The 26,181-nt window shown below is 39.6% G+C and overlaps 1 protein-coding gene and 1 pseudogene across 5 annotated transcripts in view; one reads left to right on the top strand and one right to left on the bottom strand.

Annotated features, from left to right (window-relative positions):
* The window catches only part of Slc24a2 (solute carrier family 24 member 2), a 266,732-nt gene that overhangs the window by 114,300 nt on the left and 126,251 nt on the right, over positions 1-26,181 (bottom strand). The gene's annotated exons all lie outside the window — the stretch shown is intronic.
* LOC105944004 overlaps positions 5,713-26,181 on the top strand; it is a 32,191-nt pseudogene continuing 11,722 nt past the window's right edge.

Below are 26,181 nucleotides of genomic sequence, written 5' to 3' on the forward strand. Positions count from 1 at the left end.
TCCTAGGTCTGATGATAGCAACAGGGAGCAAAGCAGTCCCAGTCCTTGTTCGCATGGAGCCTATATTCTTACTTAACTTTCTCCTCTAAGTTATGCTCTGCCAATTAAGCAACAATACCAGCAGTTAAGGTAGGAAATCATCACAGACCTAACTGCTCTAACTATGCTAAAGAGACATTCACTTTAGTATATTATCTTAAAGTATCTCATATGCACTGAACCAAGGTAGCAGATATCAATTGAAAACATTATAAAATCTTATTTTGAAATCATTATATATTCACAGGTAGTATAAAAATACATAGGGGTACTCTGCATTTCTTACCCAGCCTCCCCCAAGAAAAACATCTTTATTATTATAGTATATAGCAAAAATAGGAGGGGGAATTTGGTACAATCTATCAAGCTCATTAATATTTCATCAGGTTTCTATGCACTTACTTGAGTTTGTGGATGGTATAGCCAACACTGGAATAAAAATCCTTAAGTATTCCATCACTATGATTCCCTTATGTCTATGCTAGTCCCTAGCCACTCTCAATTGGTTATATATTTGTATAATTTGATTATGTATGATAAATAAATGGAGCCTTATAGTTTATGTGCCTTTGAAGGTGGCCTTTGCATTCAGAATAAGTTCTTTGAGGTTCATTCAAATTGTATTTGCCAATAGTTTGTTCCTTTTTATCACTTAGTAGTGTTCCAAACATATTGCTGTTTTACAGTGTTTAATCATTCACCCATTCAAGGGCATGTGGATAGTTTCCAGTTTGGTTCTATTGTCAACAAAGCTGCTTTGAACATTCATGAAATTTTATCAAAACATAAACTATCTTGATAAACATAAATCTTCCAAAGAGGGCAAAGATGGATAATATGATAAGGGTATTTTGAGTTATTAAAAATATTTTTGTTTATTTATTTGCAAGGAGAGGGGGAGAGGGAGAGAGAGAGAGAGAGAGAGAGAGAGAGAGAGAGAGAGAGAGAGAGAGAGAGAGAGAATGGGTCTACCAGAGCCTCTTGCTACTGCCAATGAACTCCAGACATATGTGCCACTTTGTGTATCTGGCTTTATGTAGATACTGATACAATATTGTATGATACTCATACAATCAGACTTTGCAAACAAATGTCATTAACTGCTGAGACATTTCGCCAGCCCCACTTTTATTTTATTTTTTAAATATTTTAAAACTCTTTTATTAATAACTTCCATAAATATAAACAATATACCATTACCATAGCCCCCTTCCACCACCCTGCCCTTTCCCCTTTCCAAATCCCTTCTCCATTGAAGCCTTTCTTCTTTCCAACTTAGTCTCTCTTCTATGCATTTTCTAGCCTAGTCTTAACCATAAACCACAGACCTAACCCTAATATTAACCCTAACATACAACTGAACCAAAACAGTAAATTAACCCTAACTTATTTGACTTATTTGGACTCCAGACACATGTGCCACCTTGTGCAAGTGGCTTTATGTGGGTACTGGGGAACTGAACCTGGGAGAGAAGGCTTTGTAAGAAAATATCTTTAACTGCTGAACCATCTCCCCAACCCCTATTTTATTTGTTTGACAGAGAGACGGGGGTGGGGGGAGGAGAGAGAGAGAGAGAGAGAGAGAGACAGAGAGACACAGAGAGAGAGAGAATAGGCATGCCTGGGCCTCCAGCCACTGCAATCAGAACTCCAGACATGTGTGCCCCCTTGTGCATCTGGCTAATGTGGGTCCTGGGGAATTGAACCTGGGTCCTTTGGCTTTTCAGACAAATGCCCTAACTGATAAGCCATCCCCCTAGCCCTTAACCCCTATTTTTAGTTTTAAAGGGAATCATTCAACTATTTCCTAGAGTAGCTGTACAGTTTACACTCCAACCTGCAATGTAATTGGACAAGTGGTTTTTTTTTTGGTATTCTTTCCAGGACTTGTGATTATTATTTTTTATTTTCTCCACTCTACTAGGCACAGTGGTATCTCATTGTGGTATTCATGTGATGTGAGCATCTTTTCATGTGCTTACTTGCCACTCACAGATTAACTTTAGTGAAATATCGGTGCATATCTTTTGCCCATTTTCTAACAGAATTGCTTGGTACTTTTAGTGTAATGTTTCACAAGTTCATTATATATTCCAGATATAAATCTTTTGTTAAACATGTGCCACCTGTGTAATTTGGAGCAAGTTTTCTAGCTTCACTCAGCCTTCCTGCATGAGAGTCCTTGAAATTTTATGATAGCAATTAAACATACATAGGCAAAAAATAAACCATGGCCAAAAAATCAATGATATTCCAAGTACCTTGATCTGAAATGATACTGAAATATTAGAGTGTACCTCATATATATATATATATATATACATATATATATATATATATACATATATATATATGATACATATATACAGTACATGTATGTTACTATATGTCAACAATGAAAAATAAAAGTATATCTTTAAAAAAAGAAAACTCTCAGCATTCCTCAAGCTAAGGAGACTACAATCATACCTTCTACAAAAGGTTATTCAAAAATGGATCACAGTCTTAAATGCAAAGTGTAAAGCCATAAAACAAGAACAAAAATGGAGAACACCTTTAGGACCTAGGATCAGGCACTGAGCTCTTATACTCACTACCAAAAGCTGATGCTTAAAAGTAAAATTGTGGGATTGCGATGATTGCTCAGTGGATAGACCACTCACCAGCACAAACATGAGTGACTGAGTTCAGATCTCCTAGAACCCATGTAAAGCTGGGTGTGGTAGCACACATCTGTAATCCCAACACTCCTACAGCAAGATGGGAGGTGGAGACAGGCAAACCCCAGAAGCTCATGGGCCAGCGTTCCTGGCATCTGTAGTGGCAAACAAGAGACTGCCTTAAGCAAGGCAAAAGGCAAGGAATAACCCCAAAAAGTTGTCCTCTGACCTCCAGTTCACACCATGGTATGTGTATGTGTGTACCTTCACTCAAACAAACATGTACACACCAACATCTTTCTCTCTCTCTCAGATTTAATATTTTTTTTTTGGAAAAGCAAAAATTGGTATATTGAATCTCACCAATCTTGTCTTGAGGTCCTGTGGCTAGAACTCAGGGCCTCCTGAACATTAGGCAAGTGTAATTATACCTTCTTTGTGCTTAGTATCTACCAGTATAAGACCTCACTGTCTCTGCATTTCCTCAAATAAACATAAAATGTGCTAACTTTACCTTCCTGGCAGGATAATAAAAGCTTTTCAGGAAACATAGCCAGCTAATTTTCACAGAAATGCTAAAGGAAACAACTTTAGTCATTACCTTTACTTTGAACAAAAAGCACAGGATTTATGAAAATAAACTTTATTATTTTCAATGCCATGCATTCCGCCAGTTTTATAAGGACAAGATTTATCTAGTTAAGTGCAAAACCGGAAACTAGAAATGAAAGTGGGTTCTGACACTGAGGATGGGGTTCCAGTTTTGCTGGTGAAGTAGTAACAGACTAATAATGTTGAAAGATCAGCCTTCAAAAAAGTAACTGGTTCCAAGCAGAGGCTGAGGTCTCCCAGGGCCTATCTTATCTGCTACCTGTCAATAGCACAATGGAAATTGTGTGCAGTTGAAAACAGACATAGCGTCACAGTAACAGAAACAGGAAGCTGTGCTGTGGAAACCCTAATTGCATTACTGCCAAGCAGGGCCAGGCTGACCAACACTCAGCATCGCCTTATGGGGCAAATATTCAGCATGATTTTCAGTATTGGACTGAAAACTTTGTTGCAAAATCAGAGAAAAATGACATGTGAAATCTGCAACAAAACAAAACAAACAAACAAACAAAAACAAAAAAAAAAGGTTTTTTTTTTTCCTTTTCCTGATTTTTGCTGAGTCTTAAGTCTTGACTTTGGTTTATGGTAAATTCTTAAAATAATTCTTGAAACTTGGTTTTGTAGCAGGTTTCATTGCACAAACTTACTGCTTAGACAGTTCTTAAGTTCAGATAATAATCACATAATATTAAATGCTATCAGCGTTGAATTCTTACTGTTTACTCAATTATAGCAATATCAGACATCTTTGGACAGAAATCCAATTTACAGTGAAAAGTACTAGATGTATGGGAAAAAATGATGCTTGTCAACTGATTAATGAAAACCCAGTCCAAACTGAAAGATTGTATTTGTGCTCACAGTTCCTCAAAATTATGTGTTTGTGTTCAAGTTTTTATAATGAGGAATTTTAAACAAAGGAAAATTAAGAATAGATATATTTTCATCACTTTGCAACACTTAATTGTTGTTAACATTTTTAATACTTGTTTTGCTAGTATTGCAGCCAGATTCGCATTGCTGGTAGAAATCACCCAACCAAGAGCAGCTTGTGGGAAAAAAAAAGGTTTATTTTGGCTTACAGGCTTGAGGGGAAGCTCCACAATAGCATGAGCAGAGGGTGGACATCACCCCCAGCCAACATCAGGTGGACAACAGCAACAGGAGGGTGTGCCAAACACTGGCATGGGGAAACTGGCTACAATACCCATAAACCCACCCCCAACAATACACTGCCTCCAGGAGGCATCAATTCCCAAATCTCCATCAGCTGGGAGCCTAGCATTCAGAACACCTAAGTTTATGGGGGACACCTGAATCAAACCACCACAGTTAGCATATGTACATATGTATGATTTTGTTGAGTATGTATTTGGTGTGTATGTAGTATGAGTAGTGTGTGTATATGATGTACACAGGTGTATGCACATGCACATGTCATGTGAACATATGTGCAGAGGACACAGGGAGATGTCAAGTGTCCTTTTCTGTTGCTCTTCTGCCTCAGTTCTCTGAGATACAGTCTCTCAGTGAACCTGGACCTTCCTGGTTTTTTTTTACACTGGCTGACCAGGGAGCCCCGGTGATACCCTGTCTCTACATTTCTTGATGCTGGGCTTACAGGCATTGTGGCCATGTCTGGTTTTTATGTAGGTGCTGGGAATCAAACTCAGGTCCTTATTCTTATAGAACAAGCTTTGATTCGTGGATCCATGTCCCTAACCCTCCTTTCTATTCTGAATAATTTTAAAGTAAACTATAGAGGTCATGACATTTTATGTGTTTATTTTCTAAGGTCATAAACATTCTCTTATCTAACCACTGTAACTATGTGTGTATATTTTGTTCCTGTGTATAGCAGTGATAAGTTACTCTGAAGGGCTGACACCTCCTAATAGTGATTTTCTTCCAATATAATCAGTTTTTTATGCTTTTGTCCTAATGCTAGTTATGTAGTATATATTATTCATGCTAATTATCCTTCCCTTCTTACTTTTCTCCAGCGCTTCTCTGGAAACAGTATTCCTTTGCTGACCACTGACTGGAGTCAGCTTATCTGTGGATTAGACTTTGCACAAATTTATGAATTTAAACACAAATTCTCGTCAAGGTAACTGATTTGGGGTCTATATTCTGAAGTTTGGGAGGGGAAGTCTGAAATGTCTGAATCTGTCAAATTTCATGTGCATCTGAGTTTTCAGGGGACAGCAAGGGTATGAAAGCTTCCATCAGATTCTAGTGTCTATGACCCTAAAAAGCTTATGAATCATTAAGTTAGTGCTTTGGAGACCCTTTCTTTTGGAAATGGAATATCTGATTCTGAAGGGCACATGTGAACACCATTCATGGGCAGAAAGGAGGAGAGGACCCTTCCAGTCCTTCCAGTTCACAGTCCAGCGCCATGGAAATGGGAGCTGGCAGAGGCAAGGGAGCAAAAGGCAGCAGGGAGCATTTTACACATGCTGACAAGTTCTCAAGTAGTTCACACTCTTCAGGAAAAAGCTTGACTGTCACTGCAGATGGTCTGAGTCTATTCAGTGGGCACAGACTGGGCAAGATGCCCAAGGTCTGCTTTGGGGACCAGGTGTCCTCTGGCAGACTGTATTTGTTCTAAGTGCTGCCCTTGTAGGCACTGGTAGCCTTGAGGGCAGTTCACATCTGTCAATGTACTCAGCTTGAAAAATACACAAAGGAGAGGCAGACCCCCCAGCCCCTTCAACTAAAACCAAGACAAAAACAGTGAGACAAGCATGAATCCTCATTTCTTTCTTGCCCAGACATTTTGGAAATAGGTACACTTTCTTGTCTATACCGAAAAGAATAAAAAAGGGACTCAAAAAAACAAACACCAGGCCCCATGTTGGGGGTTCTGTGATTGTAGCTGTCTCCTAGATTTACAGAAATGAGTATCTTCTTTATATCTTCTTTTATTTGTCTCCCAGAGATGGAAGAAAGTGAAACTCAAAATGATGGATCCACTGGATTAAGCAAGGACAGTCAGGGACTCAGAAGACAGGGACTGGGGTTAGTACTGTGTCGGTCGAGTGCTGTATTCCACCCCACTTCGCTGTTTATGGAGACACAGCCCAAGACGACAGGGGAAGGGAGACTTCCCAAATGCAAAAGAACAATGACAGAGTGGAGTCAGCCTGGACTGGGGAGAAGTTGGCTTGTGTTTTATTGTGTGCTAAGCTTTTGTTGAAAAACTATAGTGAGACAACTCAATAGCACTTAGCATCTGAACCACTTGACTGACATGCATTATCTCATTTCATATTTATAGCTTCAAAAATATTATCAACCCAGTTTACTGTTGGAGAAAGAGAGGTAAAATGAAGCAGCATAAGCAGCCCAAGGCTATGGATGTAGTATCTTGTTAAAACTGGGGGTCACATCCAGGCCTGTGACTAAGAAGCTGAGGTTCTCTGTTATTGCAGGGTTGATATCGTGAACAGATAGGATCAGGAACTTTTTAATCCCTGGGAGGGCACTGACTCTCAGAGAGCTCTTACTTATGTGCAGAAAAGGTTCTTTTCTCCAAATGAGCTTCATCTTCAATCCAGTACATCTGAGGATTAAACCTAGGGCCTTGCACATGTCAGCTAAGTGGTCTACCACTGTATCACACCTCAAATCAAATACACACATTCTTGTTGTGTGTGATATCAAATTTTAGCAAATGGGATTATCTTTATTGTCAGTGAATATTTATTTGGCAGATGAATCTAATAGTTTTTGGTTGTTTATCAAAGTAGAGATCCACAAATAAGCATTTGAACATATGAAGGAGGGGAATCTAAGTAATTTTCTGTTTTGTTTATTTTAGTAATGGAATAAAATGAGTTGGGTTTTGGTATTCATGTTTCTAACTTAGTATTAAAACAAACATGGTGTAAATCAGAAGGGGACAGCTGGAGCAGTGTACTGGGGAGCATAATAGGACCCATTTCAAGAGTCCTTATTCTACCAATCACTATATCTGTGGCCTCTAGTTCATTACTAGAGGGCTGTAAGCCTTAGAATTGTACATGTGAAATGTGAGAGACAGCTGTCTCAGAAGGTCATTTAATTATCAAATTAAATATGACATATGTAAAATTCAGTCCCTATAGGCACTCAATAAATGTCTATGAGGATATAAAAATGATAGGAACCTGGCCAGTAGCCAGAAGACAGACTGGAATTTCTACATCTGAATGAATCCTGATTCTCTCCAAAGCCTTGGACTAGAATTTCAGTTTGATAAAACCTTGGAGATTGGGGCAATTCTGTCATTATCTCAGACAGAAGGGGATATAATCCCTTCAATTTTCTTACCAATGACCACCATTTTTCATTTGCAAGTGGATTTGTCAACACAAAGATTTTCTCCTACAATTCTTTACTCCATCCTCTCCCCTATCTGCCCTTGCTAAGAAAGCACCACTCACTTTAGACAATGGAGTTGTTTCTCCAACTTTATTAGTTGTGTTACTTTGCAAACCTTATACACTTATTCTCCATATACAAAACCCTTTTCAACAGTGACTATGCAACCTACTCTTCCCCTAGGAGGTGGAGGTATTGGCATTCTTTTTGACTGGGCTGATCTTATGACTTGATTGAGTCAACAGAATGCAGTGGAAGCCAAACAGGGCAGTAGTTGGTCTAGAGCTCAAGGGGTCTTGCATGCATCCACACATCCTTTCGAGCACCTTCCAGCTGCCCTGTGAACAAGCCCATGTTACCCTGCTAGTTGTCCACTGTAACGCCAGCCACCATTTAGCCACACACTAGAAATTACAGCCAAACAGGGAGATGTATACTTTCTGAATATATATGTGCTTGGACACATCCACATGTCTCTCTCATCAACCTTAATTGGTCACTTTAGCAATATTTGGATAACTAATTTTAATTTGTAACAATAACAGCATTTTATATTAACAATTCTCAACTCTCAATAGGGCAACAGAGATAGACAATAATATAAGTTAATATAAGAGCTTTACTCTTGTCTAGTATAAAAATTTAACTAAGAGTTAAGAGATTATAGACTTGGCTGAATGTGTTTATCTATAACATAAGGAAACAAACCAAACTAAAATATAGGAATCATAGAGAAGAAAGAGGAAAGATCAAGAAAAAGACAACATTTATTTTTAGCTTGAAAAACCTACAAATGTTTATTCTGTTAATCAAACCCCAAACCATAGGCCCTCTTTAAAATACATTTGTTAGTAGATTTATAAGATTCCTCATGCTTCAGCACTGTAACTTGAATTTATTAGATGAGTGAGGAAATTAAGGATGCCTGGTTCTTTCAATTGAAGAGCCTTTTCACTCTCTGTTGAAGAAGTCACATAAACAAAGTTATATCCTAACGCATTTAAGCAGTCAAAATGCACCATGTCCCATGCAACCATAATCTGCCCTGAACCTTTCCGTAAATGCCTCATCACTTCCATCTGAAAACAGCTCCTGCTGCTATTCACCCATGTGCCTCACTGAGGGCCCAACCCATGGTAAGATCAGACCCATTGGAAAAGGAGAAGTCAAGTTGTCACCTGTTTGGTTGTTAAAAGTGGGTGCCTTTCTCTCTTGTATTGCTGGGCAAAGCATCTTCATATTTCTTAGGCTTATTTTAGGTCATAAGCATTTTTAAAAATGTGGACTAGGATTTATATTTTGTAACTAAAAAAAGAAAGTAGAGGGCTGGAGAGATGGCTTAGCAGTTAAGCACTTGACTATGAAGCCTAAGGACCCTAGTTTGAGGCTCGATTCCCCAAGGCCCACGTTATCCAGACGCACAAGGGGCCCTGGTGTTCCTTTGCAGTGCCTGGGACACCCATTTTCTCTCTCTCTGCCTCTTTCTCTCTCTGTCTGTCTCTTTCAAATGAATAAATAAAATTTGAATAAAAAAATTAAAAAAGAGTGGGCGCCTTTTTCTCTGTATTGCTGGGCAAAACATCTTCACATTTCTTGGGCTTATTTTAGGTCATTAAGCATTTTTTAAAAAGTGGACTAGGATTTATATTTTGTGACTATAAACAGAAAGTATAGATAGGCTCTGATGTGGGGCTGACAGGGCTAGCACAAGGATTAGCCTCCTATACAAACTTAAAAACTTTATTATATAGAAATAAATGTTGTAGCATGATATTGCAAAAATGATCTAGTATAATGTCTCAAAATCAACATCAGTGCAAATAACCTATGATGATAAAATGTCAAGATTTTAAATAAAGACAAACTCCTTCCCCAAATTTGAATCATCTTTCCTTATTCACTTTAACCCCAATCTTTCCCCTGGTTCCAACAAAACTTTATAGAAAAATGTTGCTGATCCACAAGTTATAATTTTCCAGTTTATGTCTATAATTACATTGAAATATTATTTATCTTGATTAATGGAATGTTCCCTTAAATTTTGTTCCTTACTCATTTCAAACAAGGCCTATCCCTGGAGGTTTATATTTTATTCTAGGTTCAAATAATGAACCAGTGAAGAAATTATGGTCAAGTAGATAAATAAAATATTAAAAATATAAATCCTGTTGTTTGAGAGAGAGAGAGGCAGATAGGAGAGAGACAGAAAGGGGAGGAGGGAGAGAGAGAGAGAAAGAGAGAGAGAGAGAGAGAGAGAGAGAGAGAGAGAGAGAGAGAGAGGGAAAATTGGCACCCCAGGGCCTCCAGCTACTGCAAACGATCTCCAGACACATGCAACACCTTGTGCATCTGGCTTATGTGGGTCCTGGGGAATTGAACCTTTGTCCTTTGGCTTTTCAGGCAAGTGCCTTAACTGCTAAGCCATCTTTCCAGGTCAGGATTTAAATTTCAAAAGACGGGTTTGATGGCTGTGTAGACTGGAAGAAGGATGCTCAGTGTGGGATCAGGGATACTAGTTAGGAGGCTGATGCATCAGACTGATTCTTTCTGGTCCAAGCCACTGAAGACCACTCAGCAAAGATGGCCACCACTTACTGAGCTCACATCTTATGTGATATTCAAGCATTGTCTTACTCCTGAGATTCTCCCATGGCACCCCTGTAAATTATTGACTTCTCTGGAGTCATGGGAACTCTTTATCTGGTATGTTCTTAAACAATCATGTTGCTTTAGATTTTAGTAACACACATCTCAACTCCTGTTGCAGTCCAGTTCGAATTGCTGGTAGAAATCACCCAACCAAGAGAAGCTTGTGGGAAAAAGATTTATTTTGGCTTATAGGCTCAAGGGGAAGTTCCACAATGGCAGGGGAAAACGATGGCATGAGCAGAGGATGGACATCACCCCCTGGCCAACATAAGGTGGATAATAGCAACAGGAGAGTGTGCCAAATACTGGCATGGGGAAACTGGCTATAATACCCATAAGCCCACCCCCAACAATATACTCCCTCCAGGAGGCATTAATTCCCAAATATCCATCAGCTTGGAAACTATATTCAGAACATCTAAGTTTATGGGGGACACTTGAATCAAACCACCACATTCTGCCTCTGGCCCCCATAAACTGAAACCATCCATGATGTAAAATGCAATGTATTCATCTAACTTTAAAAGTCCATACTTTTTATCAATTCCAATAATGTTCATATATCCCCATTTTCCAAGATCTTTTAACTGAACCATAATACCAAAAATAACCCCCCAAAACCCATAATGGCACAGAATAAATATTCACACTGCAAAAGATGGCATTGGGCATAGCAAGGAAATATTCAACCAATACAGATTTAAATGAGGGCAAACATCAAACTCTGTAGCTTCAATTCCAATAACTCTAGCCAGTGACAAATCTTCAAGTCTGATAATTCTAACCAGCAACAAGTCTCTGGCATTCCAATTCCACCCCTCCAGCTAGGCTACTCACAGTCTTAGAAAACTTCATCGGGGCTGGCAGCTCTCCTTGACAGCCATCTCATGGTCCTGGAATCTCCACTGGGTCTCCACTGCAAGCCACGGTTCATCTTCATGGTCCCATGGGGTCTCCATGCAGGCAATCAGCAAACCTGCTTCACACTGCCAATAGCCATTTCCAAAACACAAGACCATGTTGCAAACTCAATGACCCTCTCTTTCCTGCATTTCTTATACTCCACAATCCCAGGTAAGGTGCCAATTTGCTAATCCAGGGGGGAATAAAGCAGACTTTGAAGAACAGGGCACTCCTTGAGCAATCAGGCTCCTTCAAAACAGTCTACATTCTTCCTGTTCCCCTAGTGCAGGTCAGCTAGCCCAGTCTCAAAGGTTGTAATCTCTCAGTTGCAGCTGAATGGGCAACAGTTCACCCAAAGATTTTTCTTTCTATGCCATATCCCTCTGCTCACACCAGTTCATTTCTACGCAAAGCAACTCTGCACAACTTCTCAGGGCATGGGCATAAGAGTAAGCTTCTCACACAAACTGATAACCCAGTCCAAGCAAAGCTCTTTCTCACCCTCATAAGCCAGACCTCATAGTCCATAGTTCTTACTGCATTCAGGTCTTGCAGCTCAGACCAGAATAGTCCATCAAGCTGTACTTACAGCACTGCAAGGCATCTCTTAGGCCAAGGTTTCAAATCCTTCCACATTCCTCTTGAAAATCAGCTCCAAAAGGCCAAAGCCACACAGTCAGGTGTCTAGCAGCAATCACACTCCTCAGTACCACTTTACTGTTGCAATCCAGTTCGCATTGCTGGTAGAAATCACCCAACCAAAAGCAGCTTGTGGGAAACAGAGATTTATTTTGGCTTATAGGCTCAAGGGGAAGCTCCACGATGGCAGGGGAAAACGATGGCATGAGCAGAGGATGGACATCACCCCCTGGCCAACATAAGGTGGACAATATCAACAGGAGAGTATGCCAAACACTGACATGGGGAAACTGGCTATAACACCCATATGCCTGCCCCCAACAATACACTCCCTCCAGGAGGCATTAATTCCCAAATATCCATCATCTGGGAAACTACATTCATAACTCCTAAGTTTATGGGGGACACCTGAATCAAACCACCACAACTCCTGATGGGGTGCTTGCTAGATTTGCAGAGCCACCTGCCCATCTGCTATTTCTACTCAATGTCCAGTGGATGCAAAAAATCTAGCGAGGCCAAAATTAACTTTCATAGATGCTAGAAGTAAGTGTCTTTTCCTCTTTTTTGTTGGAATTAGTCCAGTTAAATTTATATATATATGTATATATGTGTGTGTGTGTGTGTGTGTGTGTGTGTGTGTGTGTGTGTGTGCTGGAGAGATAGCTTAGTGGTTAAGGTACTTGCCTGCAAAGCCAAAGGACCCAGGTTCAATTCCCCCAGGACCCATATAAACCAGATGCACAAGGTGATGTATGCATCTGGAGTTCATTTGCAGTGTCTGACAGCCCTGGCACACTCATTTTTTATCTGCCTGTCTATCTTTCTGTCTGATAAGTAAATAACTAAATGTATAGATAATAAAATTTAAAAAAGAATAAGGTGAGAAGCAACTGAAGGAGACAGCTGACATCAGCTCCTAAAAAATGAGTTGTTACAAAACATCTCATTTCTTTTAGTTTTGTTAAGTGTTCTTTTATTAACAACTAAAATAACATATATATGTTGAAAACATAAAAACACAAAATGGTCACTGAAAAGTTTTAATTTCAATTCCCTAAACCCAATTCTATTAATCTCTTTAGGGGATAAGGTCACTACTTTCCTACCTAGCTGCTTAAGCTAAAAAAGTTAGGAGTCTTGCTAAATTCTTCTCACTTTCTCCCATACTTGTTCCATTAGCAAATGACATCAATTTTGCTAACACGTGTCTCCATTTTTCTTTAAATAAAAATTAGTTACAAACTTAGTAGGTCTAGTATGGGCCCAGCTCCCACAGATTTAGGGTAGAATCTATCCCTGAAAGAGAAACCGGGATTGGTACAAAAGGGAAGGGAGAATAAATGGGATTTCTCAATTTTCAGGTCAATATATTGCAGGGTAGACAGAACTGGCCTGTATGCCCCCATGTATGACAGAGACTAGCAGGTGAAGAAGCTAATTAGGCCTACTAAACACTTTCTCCTATCCCATCAGTTGCATGAATACATCTGGATCTGGGACCAGGGGAAAGAACACTCCACTATCCTGGTAAGTACCAGGGCTTGCTGATCTTGGAGGAAGCCATGTGATCTCAGTGAAGATGTGTCCAGTTACTATTTGGCAAGGGTAGAGAAGATTAGTAACAGTCCTTGGCTGGCATTCATCATCCATGCCTGAGGTAGAGAGGAGGTCATGTGGAAATTTAATGAGACCACAGGGTCAGTTTTTCAAGCCAACCATAGTTTTCTCTGGGAGCCAAGTTCAATAATATAGAGGCCACTTAACCAGTAGTTATGCCCAATTGGTCCTACTTTAAATAGTGTGTTTGCTTGCTTGCTTGACCTTTGGAGATGGCTTATATGGGGGTGTGATGCTATGACCTTTTATATTTTGTGATTGCAAAATCCTGCCTCTAGAGATGCTATCTTTAAAAAAATATTTTTATAGGTGTGAATCAATTCACCCACAAATCATCTGCCCACTTACAAAAACTGATAAATTTAATTTAGTAGCTTCTTATTTTGCATGCTCTTTGCATATCAAATATAAGCTTCCATAATCCTATTAAGAAGAAATTTTTATATGAATGTTAGCTATCAATTATAAATATTTATATTGGCATTTTACTAATTCACTGGACTATATAACATAGTGCCAGAAGGTGCTACATGGGTGACTGAGGGAAATGACCGGTATCTGTGTAAGCAACTCATGATCTAACCTACTTAGCAGTGAACAACCTGTGGTGATGCTCACACAAATGCAATAGTGGTGCACAGCCATGGTGGGAAACCATCTGCTCTTGATTTGGCTAACTGATCCACTCAGGAGAATGGAACCCATAGTTGGAGCTGGGAGTCAAGTCAGAACCAGACTCAAAAAGAGCCTGCTCTCCATTATCAAGCTACCACCAATTGTGGGCTATAAGAGGGCCTGCATCTATTAAATTCTCTCTAAAAAAAAAATGGTTATCCCATTTATCTGGTGCTAATTTTACTCTCTGTCAGAGAATCTGCTTCTCCTTTTCAGATAGATGCAGATCTTAAGGAAAGAACCACCCCATCATACCTCAAAAGGGCCCCAGCTGAAACTAAGAATAATTGGTGAAATAAGCACGGGTGTTGTTTTCTTGGTGAACCTGGGATCAGCACAAGGATGAAGGAGATCAACACAGAGAACAATCAACTCCTACCAAATCAGATATTCAGAGACACAGAGGCTATCAAGACCTCATTACTGAAGCAGACCTAAAATGAACCCAACATTCCTCAGGGAAATTTGCAGAAGAGGGGGTGGAAAGAATGTCAGAGCCACGTGTTGGGTCATGATACACAGAGACATTTCCTCCTACCCATAACTGAGGGATAACCCCACAATGCATGACCCATATACCTCAACAAGGAGGGTCCTGTGGAGGAGGGAGGACAGGGAGAAGGCTAACAATGGTACCAACTTGACTGTATTCACTGAGTACAAAACTAATTAATAAAAAAATTAAAAAAAGATTGCTGCAATGAAAAAAAGAGAAAAATATTATATTTAATCTGTCTTCCACTGAACTGTCATGGTTTTAATTATTTCTGTTTGCATGAGGTATTATCTAGTTTATTTTTGAATATGGCTCTGGTCTCCATACATTGCTACCACCATTTTATATACATACATAATGATGAAAATGTTCCTAAAATTATAGCAATCCAAGCATTGAACTTTGGAGTAATTTCTCTTTATACAAAATGTTTGCTACTGATGGGCAAACATAAGCCAAATCCAGCTATACTGTGGAGGATGGAGGAGAGGGACTTGTCATAGACACTTTGTCTGGGACAACTGCCCAGATATTTCATCTTTTGGGAAGGTCACACTTATTGTGTCTGACCCAGAAAAACCATGAACAGAATTATAGGTTGCTCCAGTTTGTAAAGTAACCATGACACCCCACTACTGACATGTTGCTTAGGATAGACAGCAGCTCTCAACTTTAATTTTTTCTGTAACATTTAAGGATAACATTGAAATGTATGACACTTGAACATCAATGGACACTGGCATGCTTAATCCACAGGATGCTATTATTTTTAAATCTCTGCTTCTTTCTTCTTGAGGAAACTAGTTGGAATTCTAGCAAGTGAGGTTCATGTTGTGAGGGGAACCTTGAAACTACTCTTAAGTTGTCCATCGAGGCACTTGGGTACAGCAGTCACTGTGAAGAAAGACTCAGCCCACAAATGAACACAAAATACTTTGCCTCATTAGCACAGTTGTGGACTTCTAACTCTGTGAGTAGTGGCATCTTCCAGCTAAAGACACAAGATTTACATGAAGTGATGGAATGTTAATGGAAGCATTGGTGTTACTGGTGGTAGGGAAGAGATAGAATTCCCAGTTTCTGTTCTCTTTCAGAAATCAAGAGACAGAGATATTATGACAGCAAGTTCAAATGAATGAAGGCAGAAGCAAGGCATCTGAGGGACAGGATCCCTGGCCTACACTGACACCTCTGTAATTCTGAAAGTAACAGTTACTGAATGCTCACTAGTACCAAGCAAGGACTATGCATTTCACATAGGTTCCCCCTGAACTCATAGATGTAACAAGCCTTTGAGATAAGCTGGGACACTGTACAAGGAAGGGAATGATTAAATCATTTGTACAAATCATATAGCAAGTGGAAGAGCTGAGATTTGAACTCAGGCAGAGTTAAGTCCAAAGTTTATTCTCTAAATAAGCAACCTGCTCTCTAGAGAGAATGGGAATTCCAGGGTCTCCAGCCACTGCAAATGAACTCCAGACCCATGCACCACCTTGTGCATCTGGCTTACATAGGTCCTGGGCAATGGAGCCTTGAATGGGGGTGCTTAGGCTTCACAGGCAAGCTCTTAACCGCTAAGCCATCTCTCCAGCCCTCAACGATTTGTTCTTAATTATATCCCCAATTGTTCTCCTTACTTGACCTAGCTTGTATGTATTTTGAGGTAAATTTTATGATTGAAATATAGAAAGCTTATATTTATATTTAAAAGTATATTTTTGCATGTTGCTTAATGGATAGTTATAAATATCTGAAACTAGTATTATTCATATGGAATATTTGTTATTAATGGCACATCTTTACCTTGGACAATTTCCATACATATAACTATGTTTATATTTTCATCCTGTGAGTTTGTAAGCTTAGAACTACATTACTTAAATAGATCTTTTCTTGCGTGCACTAACCATGGATTAGAATTTTTAGAAAATTTTAAGTAAGCATGAAGCTAAACAAAGAGATTAAGGAAAGTACTGTACTTACAGGTGAGAAAATACCACATAATTTCTATTGTTTTGCTTTTCTAGACATCCCTCACACTCCTGAAGAGAAGAATAATGTGAGTTCTCAAGCTGTATGCTGTCAAGACACAGTTAGAGGGACAAGCTAGCAAGACAGAAAGAGCATTATAAAGCATCCTATTCCTAGAAGTCACTTTTGAGGGATACTAGCACAATTCTATTTATATTCATGTATAAAAGTCAAGATATCTGGAATCCTCACCATTTTAGGAATATCATATACTAGTGGTTGATCACAAAATTGACATTTTAAAATTAAAATTTCTTTACTTTCACATAGTATACTGTACATTAATTATTCAAGGCTATGATATTTATATAAACAAGCTTATGAGCTTATGGTTGCATGGGAAAAAGTAGGGATATATTTTGTAATTTCTCCACAAAATAAACATGCTATGTATGTTTTTAAACACAGTAACAAAACAAATATGCTTTCTGGCAGCAAAGAGGGGTGTGAATGAGGTGGAACTCAGGGTGGAAGGCAAGAAGGATAAGCCTGGTCTGGAGAGGGTGAGGACAACGATTCTGAAGTTGAGTTCAGTGTGGGGTGGGAGCCAATGGGGTCATCACCAGTGGCCCAGTTAGCACGGGACTGGGCTTCTTATATTGGTTCTGCTAAAAGGAAGCTTTGCACTATTCTTTTTTTTTTTCAATTGCAAATTAACTTTATATGGTTATAAGGAATCTCCGAAGGACTCCTCGTTGAGCCTTTTGACTTTAGAGGCAGAAAATGATCTCTAGAAAAACAACCTTTATGTGTGAAGAGCACTTGACCTGGGTTGCATAATTTAATTGGAGTCTTTTCTCTGCATCTTCCCATCTGGGTGACCTTGGGAAAGCCATCACCCTCTCTGGCAACAGCTTCCCCAGTAACACTGTGAAAACCTTATAGACGGTGGGAGCGTTGAGGGAGATGCAGGTGAGGACACCTTGGAAATGGTGTACAGCAATTCCTCCTTTGCTGTCATGGACCTTACTTCACACACACAGGTGAGAAGAATTTTAGCTTTCTCCAAAATGCAAGGAATTCTGGCCATTTTGAATAACTAATAGTCCAATGGGAAGGAATGTTTTAATGTCTATCAATCTGTTTCTATCAATATGTTTCTTTCCCTCACAAAGGGGAACATAGACTAACTGGGTTTTCTACTTGCTCTAAGATTCTCCTTGAAGAAGATTTGAAGAGAACTTGCACTTTCACCTGGCAGATCATTTTTCTCCTCTAAAGTTGCCCTTGCCATGGATTACCACGAAGGCCTACATCTTTCCCAGCAGCAAGCTAGCAGGAGCTGTCATTTTGGGACTGACACAATTTTTTTTCCTTCAGAAAGAAATTCCTCTCAAGCTCTAAATGCTGAATTCAAAACGTCAGTGGTGTCAGGCCAGGTTTGCCTTTTAAAGAAAGGTCACCACTGTGAGGGACAGATTGGTGAGGATCTGTACGCAGGGCTTTAAATGGGGAGGATAAGATTGACAGGCACACCATACTCAGGAGAGATGCTGATGGATAATAACAAGCTTCCTCTTTCAAGTGTGCTTAATCAGACAGAAACAAGATATAAACACTCCGTTTCTCAATTCTCTCCCTGCTTCTCTCCACAATCTCTCTCTGTCTTTTATTTTTGGCCTAATTAGAATGAAAATAAGGTTTTATGCCTTTTGCAAGCCTTAAGAATCCAGCTTTAATACATCTTCTCAGGCAAGTATTTCCCTCCATGGTTCTTTCTCTCATCTCAAACACATACCTTTCCCCTCCTATCTCAGAGTTGCTGCTTCTTTAGCTCATCATTTATCTGGACTATTTTAATTTTCCTTGACCCATTTTCCTATACACATCTGCTGAACTTCCATTGATCCATTAACTCTGACTTCTTGCAAGAAGTCTTCCAATTTAAAATTAATGTAAATTAATTAAGTAAAATTAAAAGCTGGGTGTAGTGGTGCACACCTTTAATCCTAGCACTCAGGAGGCAGAGGTAGGAGGATTGCCGAGAGTTCAAGGCCACCCTGAGACTACATAGTTAATTTCAGGTCAGCCTGGACCAGAGTGAGAGCCTACCTTGAAAAACCAAAAAAAAAGAAAAAAAGAAAATTAATGTAAATTAATTAAGTAAAATTAAAAGCCGGGTGTAGTGGTGCACACCTTTAATCCTAGCACTCAGGAGGCAGAGGTAGGAGGATTGCTGTGAGTTTGAGGCCACCCTGAGGATAGAGAGTGAATTCCATGTCAGCCTGGGCTAGAGTGAGACCCTACTTCAAAAAACCAAATAATAATAATAATAATAATAATAATAATTTTCTTTTGCTTCTTACCATGAAAACAGTGTCCTGTTCACAACCTGTCTTCATTAGCAAATTATTTAATTTTTTCCCCACTCTGCTGTGAACTCTTTCTTGATCAGGAGTAAGGTTCAAGCATCCATGTCTTATGTATAGAAACTGCTTATCTTGTAAAGGTGTTCACAGGAACATCAAGCTACCAAAAGTTCTCATAACCATCTCAGAGAAGTTACAAATGGTCTGCATTAAGGCTTTCTAAGTTTCCTTTATTTTCTAAAGTTTCTACATTTTCCTTTCTAAAAATTCAGCCAAAGAGGGTAAGATCAAAATATGTCCTTAAGGGCTGGAGAGATGGCTTAGCCATTAAGTGCTTGCCTGCGAAGCCAAAGGAACCAGGTTCGATTCCCCAGGACTCAAGTTAACCAGGTACACAAGGGGGCGCACGCATCTGGAGTTCCTCTGCAGTGGCTGCAGGCTCTGGTGCACCCATTCATTCTCTCTCTCTCTGCCTCTTTCTCTCTCTGTTAATCTAAAATAAATAAATAAAAATAAACAAAATGTGTCCTTAAAGTTAGAGCTATGACGCATACTGAGGAAGATAAGGAGGACATGGCTGGTCATGCCCATGTTTTCACGCTACAGGTGTGAGTGGGATGCAGTAGAGCATTAAGCATGGCTCCAGTCAGCTGGCAGACTCGAATGCCATGGTGGGGGTACAGACGTGGAGGACACTGACATGAAGGGCAGTTTAAGAGTAGGGCAACATGCTCGCACACCACTACAATAGGAGACCATTTCTGGAATAAGAAAAAAAAGGGAGAAATAGACAAGATTAATTACCAGTAGGTAAGGATGATTACCAAATTCATCAACCAGGTAGGTATCATTTGTATCCCTGCTGTCACCAATCTTAGCATGATTAAGCACCTCTGTGCCACCAAATGCTTGTTAGGGGCAGGCAATTTCTTAGTTCCAGCGTTATTTCCAGTGGCACGTGAATTCAACAAGGAAATATGAATGGTGTCTAGGAATATGGCTTAACTTCTGGCACAGAAAGCTTCTATCAGTTAATAAGCAGTTTGCCAAGTGGTTATCCTAGATTTAGCATGAACAGAAGCTGATGCTATAAGAACATACCTCCCAATTACATGTGAATTTAAATCAGAATCAGTCTTTAGTACACCCCCAGATGCTAAGTACCGCGCTCAGCACATCACGTCACATCATATGAAGGAGCATGGGTCTGGAAGCAGTTTGCTGAGTTGCATCCCCACGCTCACTTAGAATAACTGGCAACTATTCTAAGTAAACCTTAAATCTCACAGGGAAGAAGGAATATTAGCTTTTATTTCATAGGATGATTGGAAGATTAAAGGATATAATTCATATAGGGCTTGGGTATGCAATAAGTCCCTTTATTACCAGACGAAGAGCTGAAAATATAAGCAATGATAAAATACTTTCTGAAGACAAAAAAACAATGCTACTAATTGGGTTATAGGAGTTAATGTCAGAAGAAAAGAATGAATACTGAAGTGATTTAGCCTACTGGATTCTGAGAACCCCAAATGTAATTCTGCAGGGATCCAGCCCAAGGAAAATTAAGAAAGAGTGCTCACAAGAGGACGAGGAACAAGAGGCCGGTGAGCGCTCAGAACCATCACTTCTCCAGGTCTCTGGCGCAACACATGCCCGACCTGCGGATGTGAACTGTGTCTCGATGATCGTCTGCCTTAGCCAGCATCCTCCCTCCCCACAGGGACAGCTTGCATGTGATAATTAGGGAGCAGCCAGCCTGTGGCTATGAGCAAAGCTAACTGGCCAAATGGGGATTGAAGCTGTGACCTTGGCCTCAATAAAAACAGCCAGCTATGTCCTTGACTGAACCACTTTTTCAGTTAGTCTGGCCATCTGCAGAGAAAACGACCTCACCCACATATGCTCGCAGATAAAAACATAGAAGTACACAACGATGACTTGCAATTAAATAAGAATGACTTCATAAGTGTTTTACAGATCAGCTTCTAGTTCAGTATGTGTGGCAGCATCAAATTGAATTCTATGAATTCTGTTGGCAGGGCTGAAATGCCTTTGAAGTGGAGAACTGTCATTGTAGTTTGCACTGGACAAATAACTCATAGTAAATTGGTCAGTTTGCACTAATAGGATGTCTATATGCCTCAGAGATAATGTGCTCATTTCTGAGATTTCAAAACTGAAAGATGAATACCTCCTCAAAAACAAGCTCAGGTGGGAAAACTTAATAACAGCGGGTATCAGAGATCTGAAGCCCTATTACTACACTTGTTAATTTTTATTTATTTGAGGTGGGGGGGGGAGGGAGAGGGAGAGAGGGAGAGAATGGGCACGCCAGGGCCTTCAGCCACTACAAACGAACTCCAGATGTGTGCATCCCCTTGTGCATCTGGCTTACATGGGTCCTGGAGAGTCGAACCTACATCCTTTGGCTTTGCAGGCAAGCACTTTAACTGCTAAGCCATCTCTCCAGCCCTTGCTTTTTTTTTAAATAGTATCACATAAAGTAAGCCCTCAGAGTAAAGCTATCACACTCGGCCAGAATCTATGCCAGCAGTCACAGCACCTAACTATGATGATGCATGTACCTTGAGCAGGACTCACTGTGTCAAGGACCTTACTTACTTATAGTGCCTAGTTTAATATTTATGCCAACCTGCTGGCCAGGGTGGCATTACTATTCTTGTTTTACAGAAAAAAAAAGTGAAATAGAGAGGGATTGGGCAGCTCACCCAAGGCCTTCTGGTGAGCAGAGCAAGGCTGTGGACTGGGAGGGTAGTGGAGAAGCAATACTCTGATTGCAGGGCACATCGGAGTCAGTGAGGCACTAAGGGGCCTGCGGCCAAGGACTTGGAAATCCCACCCCACTGTCAGACTCCTTTTGTTCCAATTTTCCCCCTAGATTGTCACTTTATAAGGATAAGTAGGCAATCTCATATGATTCTTTGTAGAATTAGGTTAAAAAAAATAAACCAAACACAGAGATTTCAGGACCCCTAGAAATGATGTGACCAACACCCCTATTTAATATATTTATTATTTGTGTGCATAGATATATGTTTATGTGTGTGTGAATGGGCACATGTGTACCATGGCATGCAAATGGAGGTCAAGGGACAATCAGGGTATTAGTCCTCTTCCTGTTTGAGATAGGAGATATCCGTTGTTTTTGTTTTTTTTTTTTTTTTTTTTCTGTTGTGAAGGCCAGACTAGATGGCCCAAGCACTTTGTAGGTGCTGGGATTGAAGATACACTTTGCATCTGGCTTTATGTGGGTGCAGGAGATATGAAATCTGGAAGACAGGTTTGTAGAGCACGTGCTTTTAACCGTTAAGCAATCTCGCCAGACAGTTGTTTGGGAGGTAGAATTTTCTAGTTATGGCTTTTTAATTGTTTTGTAAAGGAAGACATTAGATTGAACATTACCATGGTAGAATGAATATTACATGCCCTCCCCAAAGATGGCCGTGTCATATTCTGGCCCCAGAAACCTGTGAATACTTTATATGGCAAAAGAGACTTTGTGTATATGGTTACATTCATTTTGATATGGGAACTTTGTGATTGAGTGTAGTGTAACCATAAGAGGGAGGATACAGCGTTAGAGAGAAGATAGTGAGAAGGGTAGGTATGATCATGAATTGAGAGGTTGAGGTGATGGGCTAAGGAGGTAGAGGAGGGGCTATAAGCCAAGCATTATGCCTCAGCTTTGAGAGGATTGAACTGGCAAAGAAAGAGGAGTCCCTCTTAAGTCTCCAAAAGAAACAGCCTTGCCATCCCCTTTGATTCACGTTTTTACCTCTAGAACACTTACATGGTACATATGCATTGTGTCCAGCTGTGGATTTGTGATAACATTGCAGCATCATTAGGAATATGAGACAATCAGTCTGATTCAGATCCTCATGCCTGCTCAAAACTAGTGACCCTGATTTCTATCTTGCCTCTGTAGTTTATTCCACCAGATTCAATGACCACTCACCCATTCAATTCATTTAACTAATATTTATTAAGCCTGTACTTATGCATCAACTTATGCATAAGCAGAAGATGACTTGCCTTTTTCTGCTATGCCCAGACATTCTTTTATCATGGCCTTTATCTGCTCATCAACAGGGCATCTCACCAGCCCTTAGTCCATCCCCCGTGTTCTAATTTGGATATCAAATCTGGCTAATCACAAAATTTTCACAGTTCATGCTTCCTTTGCCCAGCCCCCTGTCTTGGTTATACGTATCTCAGTTGTCAACCTGCTTTCCTTTGAAGAGAGAGAACTTTTACACTCAGGGTCCAGCCTCAGATAACAGAGATGAGAGCAGGCAATACTCATTCTTAGACGCTACCTTAGCAGCCTGTGAAATGTGAGGTCACACTCCTGAGTACTGCAGCCCCTGTTCTCCTAGGACACCTAATCACACATGGCTTTGATCATGGTGAGTGGTCATATTGCCTTCTCTCTTTTACTAGTGAACAGCCGTTTAAAGGTGGGTACTCAGTCATAGGTGTTTCTCCTTTTATGCCTGACACATGACAAGTGCTCAACAAGTCCACAGATGAATGGGGACTGCAGGTGAGCCCTCACTGAGGAGAAATGGCCCTGCCTGGGTTACAGTATCCTCATCTGTGCATTACATTACAGGTAAGGAGAGGAGACACGGGGCTGGAGAGAAGGCTTAGCAGTTAAAAGTGCTTGTTTGTAAAGCCTGATGGCCTGGGTTCAATTCAACTCCCAAGTCCCCACATAAAGCCAGATGCACAAAGTGATACACGTGTCTAGAGTTCCTTTGCAGCAGCAAGAAGGCCTGGCATTCCCATTCTCTTTCTCTCTCTCTCTCACACACACACAAACACACATATAAACAAACAAATAGCTTTTTTTCCAAAAAAGGTCAAGAGAAAGGGCAAACATAAATACACACCTTTCAATAATAACTCTTAATATCAATGCCCTCAATGCCCCAACCAAAAGACAGGTTTGAAGACTGGGTTAGAAAGCAGGATGCTTCAATTTTTTGCTTCCAAGAAACTCACCTTTCCACAAAAGATGTATACTATCTTAAGGTGAAAGGTTGGAAAATGGTGTTTCAAGCAAATAGGCCTAGAAAACAAGCAGGTGAAACTATCCAAGAAACTCACCTTTCCACAAAAGATGTATACTATCTTAAGGTGAAAGGTTGGAAAATGGTGTTTCAAGCAAATAGGCCTAGAAAACAAGCAGGTGAAACTATCCTAATATCTGACAGGGTAGAGTTCAGACCATCATTAGTTAGGAAAGATAAAGAAGGTCACTTTATATTGATTAAAGGAACACTCCAACAGGAGATTAAAATTATAAACATATATGCATCTAACATGGTTTTTCCCAATTTCATCAAATGCTATTAGAACAAAGGTCTCAGGTAATATCAAACACAGCTGTAGTGGGTGACTTCAATACCTAACTCTCATCAACTGACAGGTCATCCCAGCAAAAAATAAACAGAAACGCATCTGGATTAAATGAGGTCATAGAACAAATGGATCTAACAGATATCTACAGAACATTTCATTCAAATGCTTTAGAATACATTCTTTTCAGTAGCACATGGACCATATATTAGGACACAAATCAAACCTTTTCAAACACATGAAAATTTCAATAATTCCTTACACGATCTGATCACAATGAGATCAAACTACAAATCAGTAGCAAGAAAGGCTATAGAGCATACACAAAATCATGGAAACTAAACAATATACTTCTAAATGATGAATGGGTCATTGAAGAAATCAAGAAGGAAATAAAAAAAAATCATAGAATCAAATAATAATGAGAACACAACATACCAAAACCCATGGGACACAATGAAGGCAGTCCTAGGGGGAAATTTAGAGCTTTAAGTGCCTATATTAAGAAATTAGAGGGTTGGAGAGATGGCTTAGCAGTTAAGGCATTTATCTGTGAAGCCAAAGGACCCAGGTTCGATTCTCCAGGACCCACATAAGCCAGATGCACAAGGGGCAGACATTAATGAAATAGAAACCAAAAAAAAAAAAAAATCCAAAGAACCAATGAAACAAAGAGTTCGATCTTTTAAAGGATAAACAAAATTGATAAACCCTTAGCACATTTGGCTAAAAAATAGAGAAGAGACAGAAATTAATAACATTAGAGAGAGAAATTCAAAAAATCATATACTCTACTAAGTTTAAAAATCTGAAAGAAATGATTTCCTTGATTTATATAACCTACCAAAATTAAATAAAGATGAGATTAACCACTTAAATGACCTATGACAAGTGTGGAGATCCAAGCAGTTATCAAAAATCTCCCAACTAAAAGATGTCTAGGCCTAGATGGATTCACTGGTAAATTTTACCAGACCTTCATGAAAGAACAAACACCAATGTTTCTCAGTCTTCTATAAAACATAAAAGGAAGGAATCATACCAAACTCCTTATATGAAGCCAGCATCACCCTATACTAAAACCAGACAAAGATAGACTAAAAAAAAAGAATATTGCAGACCAATCTCCCTCATGAACATACATGCAAAAATTCTCAACAAAATATTGGCAAACAGAATACAAGAACATATCATTATTTTTTGTTTTTTAAATTTAATTTATTAGTTTTCTTTTCAGTAAATACAGGCAGTTTGGTACCATTATTTAGGCTCATCTGTGATCTACCCCCTCCCATTAGACACTCCTTATTATTGAAAATGGGTCGTGCATTGTGGAGTTAGCCCCCAGTTATTAGTATGATAAATGTCTCTGAAAATCAAGAACATATCATTATTCACTCTGACCAAGTAGGCTTTATCCCAGAGATGTAGGGATGGTTCTATATATTCAAATTGACAAATATAATACATTATGTAAATGGACTGAAGGACAAAAGCTACATGAGTATTTCATTAGATGCTGAAAAAGCATTTGACAAAATCCAACATCCCTTCATGATAAAAGTCCGACAGAAACTAGGAATAGAAGGAACATATCTCAACATAATAAAGGCTGTTTATGGCAAATACAGCCAGCATAATACTAAATGGAGAAAAACCTGTAGCTTTTCCATTAAAGTTGGGAACAAGACAAGGGTGTCCACTGTCCCCAATTTTATTTAATATAGTACTGAAGTCTTAGCCACAGTGTTGCAGACCAGTTCACATTGCTGGTAGAAATCACCCAACC

This window comes from Jaculus jaculus, chromosome 1, assembly GCF_020740685.1.
Source record: "Jaculus jaculus isolate mJacJac1 chromosome 1, mJacJac1.mat.Y.cur, whole genome shotgun sequence".
NCBI lineage: Eukaryota > Metazoa > Chordata > Mammalia > Rodentia > Dipodidae > Jaculus > Jaculus jaculus.